Source organism: Chlorocebus sabaeus, chromosome 27, assembly GCF_047675955.1.
Source record: "Chlorocebus sabaeus isolate Y175 chromosome 27, mChlSab1.0.hap1, whole genome shotgun sequence".
NCBI lineage: Eukaryota > Metazoa > Chordata > Mammalia > Primates > Cercopithecidae > Chlorocebus > Chlorocebus sabaeus.
Genome location: NC_132930.1, coordinates 10,555,572 through 10,565,252, shown reverse-complemented (window position 1 = coordinate 10,565,252; position 9,681 = coordinate 10,555,572). Strand labels below are relative to the sequence as shown.

Below are 9,681 nucleotides of genomic sequence, written 5' to 3'. Positions count from 1 at the left end.
GTTGCAGTTACCCTGTGATGTTTGTGCTCAAACTGAAGATCCCTATCAATGCAATGAGTAAGACATGAGTTTGAGAAGAAGCAGTGATGACCTTCTTCTTCACTTCTCCCACTGATCAATTTCTACATCACTGTGTGTTGCAGTGCTTTGCAGTGTGTCCTGTGCTTTGCAGTCATTCCCTAGGAGCTTGGGCACTTGACCCAAAGATACTGCTCTTACTAACACTACATTTTAAACTCCTCCTCTGGACTCACTCCCAGAGCCTGCAGTACAATCTTTAAAAACTTTGTCAATGATGGCAAAATCTTTATCCTTTTAGAGTGGATTTGATTTTAGGAGACAGCCATTCGGAGCTACATCCAGTAAATAAGGTGGGTTAAAAAGCCAGGTACTATTTTGAGTCAAAAACAAGTTGTGAACAGAATGCAGAGATACTAGTTTTGTTTTGTAGTTTATTAAGCTATCTCTCAAGGATATTGTAAAAAGGGTCTAAATGCACTTTGACTAATGTCTGCGATGTTGCAAAAGTGCATCAACTATCGAGGGACTGCTTTGAAGGGAAACGGTCATTTGACTACATTTGCTCTGCTCTGACAGGCTTTTTTTAAAAAAGGTGTATCATAACTTTAGAGCCACAGCTTGAATTATCACTTCGGATGCTATCATCTTCCACAAGACGACCCTGTCTTCTTATGAATTATGGCTCTGCAATAAAAAGAACCAGGATGTGAATGTTTGCTAGATCAACACAGTTATCCAGGGCAAACAAACCAGAATAAACATGGCAGTTGAGAATCCTGAGAACCGAATATTCACTGAAACAAAAAGCAATATGCTATGATACATTAACATATTTAAAGAGAAAATAAATGATGAGAATAACAGCAGGGGAAATGACGTTTTTATGGGTATGGCAATAAGAGGGAAGCTAGAAGATGTTTCAAATGCTATTATCTGGTTAGGCAGGGTGGTTTTTTTTTTTTTTTTTTTTACAATGAATTAAAATGCATAAAGAGGAAATCACCCATGAGATTTCTAGCCTGTGGCATTTTGAAGCTATTTCAATATTCTGAATTTAGAAAGTATTTTATATCAATGTATTTTTACACTAAAAGTTACATCAGAATTAAGATCATTCTCTTAACATTTTATAGTTCTCATCATGAAATCTCTCAATCAGAAAGAAAGGATATTTTGTTTTAATACAGTTGTTCATCATCCAGTGGGGAACTGGGTGAGAATAATTGCAATATGACTAATGGCCTGGGTTTGAAATTCAGAGCCTTCAGACAAGGTTTTAGTACATATTACCTATCTTCACAACTCACTGAAATATTTTATTAGGTGGCATAAATGAGGGTCTGTGTAAACATTAAAAGCTACCCACTGAATCTAAATCATTTCAGTTAATATGCTAATAGCAAGGGGGAGGGAAAGGTATCTCACTAACCCAGCATTGAAATAATTTAGTAGATGAATCATGTCTCAAGGTTTCTAAGATTTACTATTCATACAATTACAATTGTCATTAAGAGTTTTCGCTGGTGTAAGTGGCATAACAGCTTTGCAATGAGCAAACATAGTGCTTATGCATGAGTTCAGGGTACACAGGTAGTTGTCATACTATTTTAAAAACCTCAGTAAAAGAGGAGACTATTAAAGTAAAAGTAAGCTGTTCTTTTGCCATGTCAGAGAACATTGCTGATGCAGGTGGTTTTGAGAAAGTAAGTCTTTGCTTTTTCACCTTGACCTGACTGGGACCGTTTGCACAGGGAATCCTGGAGGGGGCATGTTTAGGGCCAAGGAAATGGGCCTTGGGCCTCGGGGCTCTGGCTGCTCCTCCTTGCCGGCGCTAGTTCAGTTCTCTCTGTGGGGAGGCAGCGGGAGTGACAGCCAGGACAGATGAATGGGGTGAATCTTGGTTCTGGTTTTGTTGGCCATAGGGTCTTATGCGAATCATTTAACCAGTTGAAGTCTCTGTTTCCTTGGCTGTTAAAATAGGGTTTAAAGTGTTTACCGTAAAGGGTAGCTGTGAGGCTGTGAGATGGGAGAATCAATCTACTGGTCAGAAAGCGGTTGTTGAATGACTGTTCGGTGCCTGGGATTTCTGAGTGAGCAAGGCTGGACCCCGAGCCCTGGGACCACTGAAGTGAACACCACAGGGCCGTTTGGTGAGTGCTCCAGCCGTGTTAACACAACGTGCTGTGGAGCCCCTGGGAGGGCACCTCACTGGGCTTGCAGGGGAGGTGGGTGGTGGCTGCAGATGGCTTCCTGGAAGATGGCTCAGAGGGGGCCTCTGATTCCCAGTTAGGGACTGCGGACCCATGGTTTCCTTCCTCCTGCCACTCTGAAGTCCCCAGGATTTCCCCCTACCCCATCCCAAGGACGGACCACACAGCATCAGAAGGGACACGCTGTGGGGCTTGGGTGTGTGTGTGTCTGTGAATGTGTGCATGTATTTTCAGCGTTTGCTTCCTCCTCTCACCACTACCCCTGTCGGTTAAAAGTCTGTTAAAAGAATGAGAACGAGAGAGAGAGAGGAGAGGAGGGACGGGGTGGGGGAGGAGGGGAGTGGGGAGAGAGAGAGACACCAAAAAGACATTTTCAAGAAAGGAAGAAAATTAGATGCCAACCCCCTGTCCCCTCTGTCTAAGAAAATCCTCTCTGAGATTAAACTGTGTGAAGATCAGAGGCGTGTAAGTCAGGAGTAGGAGGAAGCCCAATGCTGGACTGTACCGGATCATCTAAAACTGGCAATTCCAGGCACAGAAAGCCAGTTCTTCAGAAGCAGAAGGGTGGTCAGCCATGGGGTGAAAGGGACAGGGGTCTCGCAGCCAGGCACGACAGTGCCCTTCCTAGTCCCTTCCAGGATGGGGTGGGAGTGCCTGTGCCTGAGGACACACCCAGTCCATCCCGACTCTGGAGTACGTCTCCACTTTCGTGCAGAAAATGGTACAAGGCCTGAGGCCTGGAGCTCCTGATAAATCATGCTGGTGGCGTTTCTAGCTTTGTTTCCCAAAGGGCAGAGCCTCACCTCCCTTTCTACTTAGGAGATGGAGGGGGTCTGTCTGCACAGGAAGCTGTCCTTGTGTGACTCCTCTGCTTTCTGAAGGGGAGACAGTGTCCCCCTTAAAGGACACTGGATCTCTTGTTGGAGGGGCAACCAGTTTTGAACTCTTTGCCTCTTTAAATCTTTTAGAAACTTGAATGAGACAAACTTTTTATCCTGAAGTTTCTGAAGCATATCTGAAATCATTTTTCTTTCTTCTTCTTCTTCTTCTTCTTCTTCTTCTTCTTCTTCTTCTTCTTCTTCTTCTTCTTCTTCTTCTTCTTCTTCTTCTTATTTAGGCTGAAGTCTCACTCTGTTGCCCAGGCTGGAGTGCAGTGGTGTGATCTCAGCTCACTGCAACCTCTGCCTACCGGGTTCAAGCAATTTTCCTGCCTCAGCCTCTTGAGTAGCTGGGATTACAGGAATGCACCACCACGCCCGGCTAATTTTTGTATTTTTAGTAGAGATGGGGTTTCACCATGTTGACCAGGCTGGTCTCGAAATCCTGACCTCAAGCGATCTGCCCTCCTCGGCCTCCCAAAGTTTTGGGATTATAGGCGTGAGCCACTGCACTCTGCCTATTATTATTATTATTATTTTAGAGACTGGGTCTCGCTATATTGCTCAGGCTGGTCTTGGACTTCTGGCTCAAACAATTCGCCTGCCTCAGCCTCCCAAAGTATGGGGATTATAGGCGTGAGCCACTGTGTCCGGTCCATGAAGTCATTTCTCATCTCTGGATAAAACTGGAACATCAAAGCAGTGTTGTGGCGTGGTACACTCTGTTAATCTCCTGCTACACTCTCCCCGCTGCACGCCCTGGAGTTGCTTTTAGTGAACTCTTTGGTGAGATGCAATCAGCATACATGGAGGAAAAGTGTAAGGAACCACCGCACAGACTTGTGGCTGGCTGCGTGGAGTCTAAACACGGTGTTTCACTTCAGCCATGTTGTCTCTCTATGGGAATCCAGGGGGCAGAGTTCCTCTTTAATCTCAGCACTGGGGAGCCAGGGAGGCCTCATGGTTCTGAGCTATTTGTTTATGTTTCTCCCGTGGGCAAAGAGTTTTCTGTGTGGTGGTAGTTCCTGCTTCATACCCGTTGCTGAAGAGCGTGGAACCACATGGCATACATTCTCTGTAATTAACCTTACCCCTCGTTTTAGTGTCGCTTTTGTCTTCACTTCTCTTGGCCCCATTTTCATATTTCTTGTTTTTAATTGTTTCATTTTGCTAAGGTGAAAGTATTTTTGCAAGATGCTCTAAATCCTTTGATGAACAAAACCAGAAGTAAATAAAGTATCCACAAGCTTATGTTCTGCTCAGCGGATAACATCATCATGGTGATCTGGCTTTCCACAGAGGATTTTCCCTTTCTTTCCTTTCTTTCTTTTCTTTCTTTCCTTCCCTTCCCTCCCTTCCCTTCCCTTCTTCTGTCTCTCTGTCTCTCTCTCTCTGTCTCTTTTTGAGACAGAGTCTTGCTGTGTCCCCAGGCTGGAGTGTGGTGGTGGATCGCAGCTCACTGCAACCTCAACCTCATGGGTTCAAGCAATCCTGCCTTGGACTCCTGAGTAGCTGGGACTACAGGTGTGGTTGCTCAGCTGATTTTTATATTTTTGTAGAGATGGGATCTCACTATGTTGCCCAGGCTGGTCTCGAACTCCTAGGTTCAAGCAATGCTCCCCCCTTGGCCTCCCAAAGTGCTGGTATTACAGGTGTGAGCCACCACCACCGCACCTGGCCTCCCACAGAGGATTTTCTAGGAGATAATGTGCTCTTCAGAAGGCTCAAGGATCTCAGCTGGCAGATTGAGTTCTTACTATGCATCAACAAATTGACACTTGGGTTCATATGAAAGTCTTGTGAACTTGGTAATTGTGTGTCTATTGATAAGAATGCTCACCTTGTACCACTGATTCCCTCTACAACTGTGCTGCAAGCACAGTCATCTGCTTTCACTTCTTTGAACATGCCAACTTCTTTCCTACCTCAAGGCCTTTGCATGTACTATTCACCTCTGCTTGGAATGTTCTTTCCTCCTTCTCATCCATTAGAGTGGCAGCAGCACTTTAGAATAATCAGAGGGGTTTAAAATAATATTGATGTCCGGTCCCCACCCAGCCCAATTAAACTCAAATCTTTGCGTGTGGGGCCGATGCACTGATAAAATAAAATAAAAGGCATGGAGTTGATTTTATCCTTATGGCCGGCAGGTATTTTGACCAAGCTATCACCGTGAGCGGTAGCATCAACAGTTACTGAGGGATTCGGGGCACAGGGGGGTGTGACCACATCACGAAAGTTCCATTTGTTGGGTTAGGCGTTTAGCCATAACCTAAGTAGTTGCAGATGGTCTTTACACCTGGATTGCCCATTAGGACAAAACAAGTAAACTTGTGTTTTTAGGCAAATAATGAAACTCTGAGGAGTCTGAAAAAGCAACTCATTGCCAGGTACCTCCCAGCCCAGGTGCCCATCCACACAGGGGTGAACGCACGGCGGGGGCTGCTTGAACTCTCACTAAGCCTGCGTCTGTTCTTTGCAAAATATTATTTGATAGTTTTTAATGCAGCAAAGCAAGGCAGACAACCCATCTCCTGTTTTCCCCCAGCTGATGTGAGGAAAGTTCTAAGGTGCTGTTTCCTAAGCTCGGATTAACCAAGACGGATCAGTGGCATGGACTTTTTTTTTTTTTTTGTAATTTTACTTCCATGAGGAATCATTTGGACTCGTCAGTCTTCCATTCTTCAGTTTTACCTAGGGCTTTGCTGGAGGAAAATGGGGCGAAGCGAGAGAGAAATACAGTCTCAGAGTGGGGTGAGAGATAAATTCAACGCAAACCCAGCGGTGCAGCAAAGGCCTTATTCTGCCTCTGATCTGGGGAAGTTTCATATTCTAATGGAGAGAAACGCACGTGCACACACACCCCCCTAAACCCACACAAATGAAACCCCCTCTGCGGAGAAGCCGGCTACAGGAAACTGACTTAGGCACAGGAACTCGCTAATCTCTTTTGTCACATTCGGATTGCTCCTGCTGCCTCACGCACACTAAACCCAGCCATCTTGGGGTGGACTCCCTGCCAGCCCAACTCTTGTATTTTCAGTTCTTCTAGTGTGAATCAGTTAATGTTCTCGGGAGCAAGGGAGAGGTTAATCCTAGGAGGAAATCAACCACAGTGAAAAGGCTTGGGCCGCTTTTGTTTTCACATCCTTTTGCTGAACAAATTTGATCTCCGGAGTCAGTCATTTTACTGTCAAGAAATTCCTTCGGTGTTCTGCAACAGGTAAGGATTTTGCTTCTTTGAAAGTATTTCTTTGGTGTCAAAAGAAATTTTTCTAATTTTGTTTAGCTTTTACTCTAGGCCAAACATTGTAATGACTGATCTACCTGCTGTAAGGTGTAGAACCAATTCACAGTGGGACGGCGGGTTGGGGGGGTGGGTATTGCTTTGATATTCACTGCCCCTCACCACAGTCCTAACAAGATTTTTGAAACATTAAAAGTTACAGTCGTTGGCTTTTTGATTTTCCAGATATTCTAGAGAATGCATATGCTTGTGACTGACTGTGGCTGGGCTCAACTGTATGGGTAGTTTAAATACTACCCAAGGTTTGATGAAGTAAATCTAAAGACTAAGTTGTGCAAATCTGAACTTTAAAGTTGTCTAGTTCAGAAAAGAAAAAGAACCGAAATTCTAAATGATGTAGGTTTCAATCTGGAACTTCTAGCTTGTGTTTTTCACCTCTTGCCAATGCTAATGTCCATTTCCCAAAAGTGCTCTGTGATGTATAACATGTAGTTTTTAATTAAATTTAATTTTTCTTCTGAGGTGGTTTGATTTGGAGATATGCTATGAGGTACCAGTCAGTAGCCTGAGTTGTAACTAAACAAAGTTTGGGAAATCACCGGTTTTAGGTGCTTTACTAAATGAAAGTTGCCATTGAAGTATTTAAGCAGGCAACAAGTAGTTGGTGATCCCTTACTGGTTCTAAGCTGGTGCTGTGGAGGATGTAAGAAAAATATTTTTAAAATCTCTACTTTGAAGGGCCGTATAATCTAGTAGTCGTGATAAGAAGTAAAATTTAGGAAGCAGTGCAAGATGAGAATTCAGTGATGAGTGGGGAGCTCAGGCCTGAAGAGTTCTGTGAGTTCCGTAGAGGTGGTCTGGGGGCAAACTGGAGTCGTCGGGAAGATCTGGGCTTTGGAAGGATGCGAAGTGTTGGTAGAAGAAGAAGGGGAAGGTGATTTCAGACTAGGAGGACCTTGTGGGCAAAGGCACAAAGGCAAGGCTGATGTGGAGATGATAAGGCCAGTTGAAGAGACACTGGAGAAGAGAAGATAGTTTGTTTTACACATTGCAGGAAATCAGATTAGACGGTTAGGGTGTGGACGCAAAAGGGAGGACCTTACAGGCACTGGGGAGAAGGGACCCCATTCAATAGTCACTGGTCTCCCTCTGCCCTGGGCTGCGCCTCCTCGGCTCTCACGGCACTAGCAGAATTCCACGTGAGAGGAAGCTTGTCGAGTGTGGCCTCTTCCCACTGGGGCTGCTTTCTGCATCCGTACACCTGACTGTGGGCCTCCATTTGCCCTCTACTGTCTTCCCTTGGGACATCATTTACGCAGAGAAAGGTTCGTGTGGCTCGGGGTACAGGTAAGACCTCCACCTCTGGTTTCTACATTTTAAGGAGGCCTTTCAATTATCCGGGAATTAAAGTGGTCTTCCTCTTGGGAGGATGAGTTGGTTGATGAATGATAAGCAAGTCTCTATTCCTCAAAAGCGAGTCCCCAAATTCCATGAAATATGTGTTACTTTCTTTGCATGTCTAAATGAGATGGCACGGGTATACTTCTGTTCTTTTTCTGGACGTTGTTCAGAGAGTCAGTAGATCGTAATAATTCAGACACTATTTTTCTGGACCATAAAATATCTGAACCCATTTAATAACAAACATACAGCATGGTGAATAAGAACCCAACTTTTGAACCGGATTGCTTTGCATTGAATCCCCATTCCATCATTTCTGGGCTGTGGGAACCTCAGACAAGTTACTTCACTTCTTCAGTGCTCAGATTTTTAAAAAAATTCACAAAATAATTCAAATAACACTAATAATAACTGAAAATACCTACCTCAGAGAGTTGTTGCAGAGATCAAATGAGAGAAAAACATGTAAAGCATGTAGCCTAGTGCCTAATTTAAAAACAATCTCTCAATAGATACAACTCTTATGATTCTTCTTAAGGACTTGGCTATTGACACAAATGAAGGTGTTACGAGCCCAGGCTTAAGAGCAAGAAGCCTGCAAATCCCAACATTCTCCTAATCCCAACATTCCTTTCCAGGGAAAGTTGGGCAGGGGTGACAGGTGGAGACTGGGAATTGACATTTTTTGAGCACCAAATATGGACAAGGCACAGGGTTGGATGTTTTTCTAGTAGGAATACATATGAAGAAAGGAAAATAAGCTTGGAAACTGCTATTTTAAGCCTTTCTGTAACAGTTTCTCTAGCTTATGAGAGAGGTCCTCTGAGTAGTTGCTGCTTTACTTGTGGGCCTCCTTGTTTGATGTTGCTCTCTGAATGCTTGGGTGGAATTCTAGAGGTGATTTTCATTAGAGGCAGAGAGTGCGACCTTTCTTCCTTGCCCAGTTTAAATTAAATTATTCTATTTTACAATGTGTTAATTTTGGTGCTAACAAAGCACAACTAAAATTCCATTTCTACTTACAAGTGGGGATCGTTGTGGCATTAAGTGCTTATTTGGGTTCAGGATGCTTGGATCTAGGTGAAAGCCAAGATTAAAAAGCATCCTCCTTCCCCATTCCACTCTCTAGGTTATAAATATTTTTTGGATTAAAAGCCTCCTGTAAAAAATGGAAATCCACCTGGTGTGTTAATTGTGCAGGGGATTCCTAATTATGTGCGCAGATGATTTGAGTCAAACAGTGGTAGTGTTCCTTCTAGAGTCCCACTGGTGTCCTAAGGGAGGAGACTCTGGAGCTTTGTGTATGAAAAGGGATGGGCACAAGTCAGGATGGGGTGCACAGGTGGAGGCTGGGAGGCAGCATGACCGAGTGGGGGGCTGGGGTGGGCAGTGAGAGCAAGGAGGGTGTCAGAGATGGAAAGGATGACCCCAGGGGAGTAGTAGGGTGCCTGAAACTTAGGGCTCCTCCATGGCTCTGTAGCCGTTTGACTAGCAACTGCTTGAATGCCCTGAACAACCTTTTGACGACTTGCACAAGAAGTTCTCATGCTGTTGCCGGGATGTGGACAGTTGTTCAGCGATAATGATCATGTGTCTGCTGTTTCAGTGTGGAATAGTGGTTTCTAAAGCTGGCTGGACAGCAAAACCACTTGGGGAACTTTTAAGAAACTGAAATTCCATGTCTCATATCCCAACCCTCACATGAGATCCAGGAATCTGTGTGATTAAAAAATGCAAGCCCTAAAACAACTTGGAAAGTGGTCGTTTTACAGGTGGGGATTTAGGAACCAAGAATCCAGAACTCTCCTACCAGGGCCCCAGAAACTGTAAGTTGAATAGTGCTGAAATGAGGCAAATTGATCTATTCTCTATTGTGATTAATATTTTTACACAGAAAGTATTTTCCTTTGTTTTGAATTTATTC

At 44.1% G+C, this 9,681-nt stretch overlaps 1 protein-coding gene across 2 annotated transcripts in view; it reads left to right on the top strand.

The window, feature by feature from the left end:
* The first annotated feature begins 5,885 nt into the window (after positions 1–5,885).
* RHOH (ras homolog family member H) overlaps positions 5,886–9,681 on the top strand; it is a 48,916-nt gene continuing 45,120 nt past the window's right edge. Inside the window, exon 1 of one of the 2 annotated variants that reach the window (XM_008017592.3) lies at positions 5,886–6,332. The gene's annotated coding sequence lies outside the window, so the exon portion shown is untranslated. Of the gene's footprint in view, positions 7,704–9,681 lie in introns of both variants that reach the window. The other variant, XM_008017593.3, reaches the window with a different exon arrangement.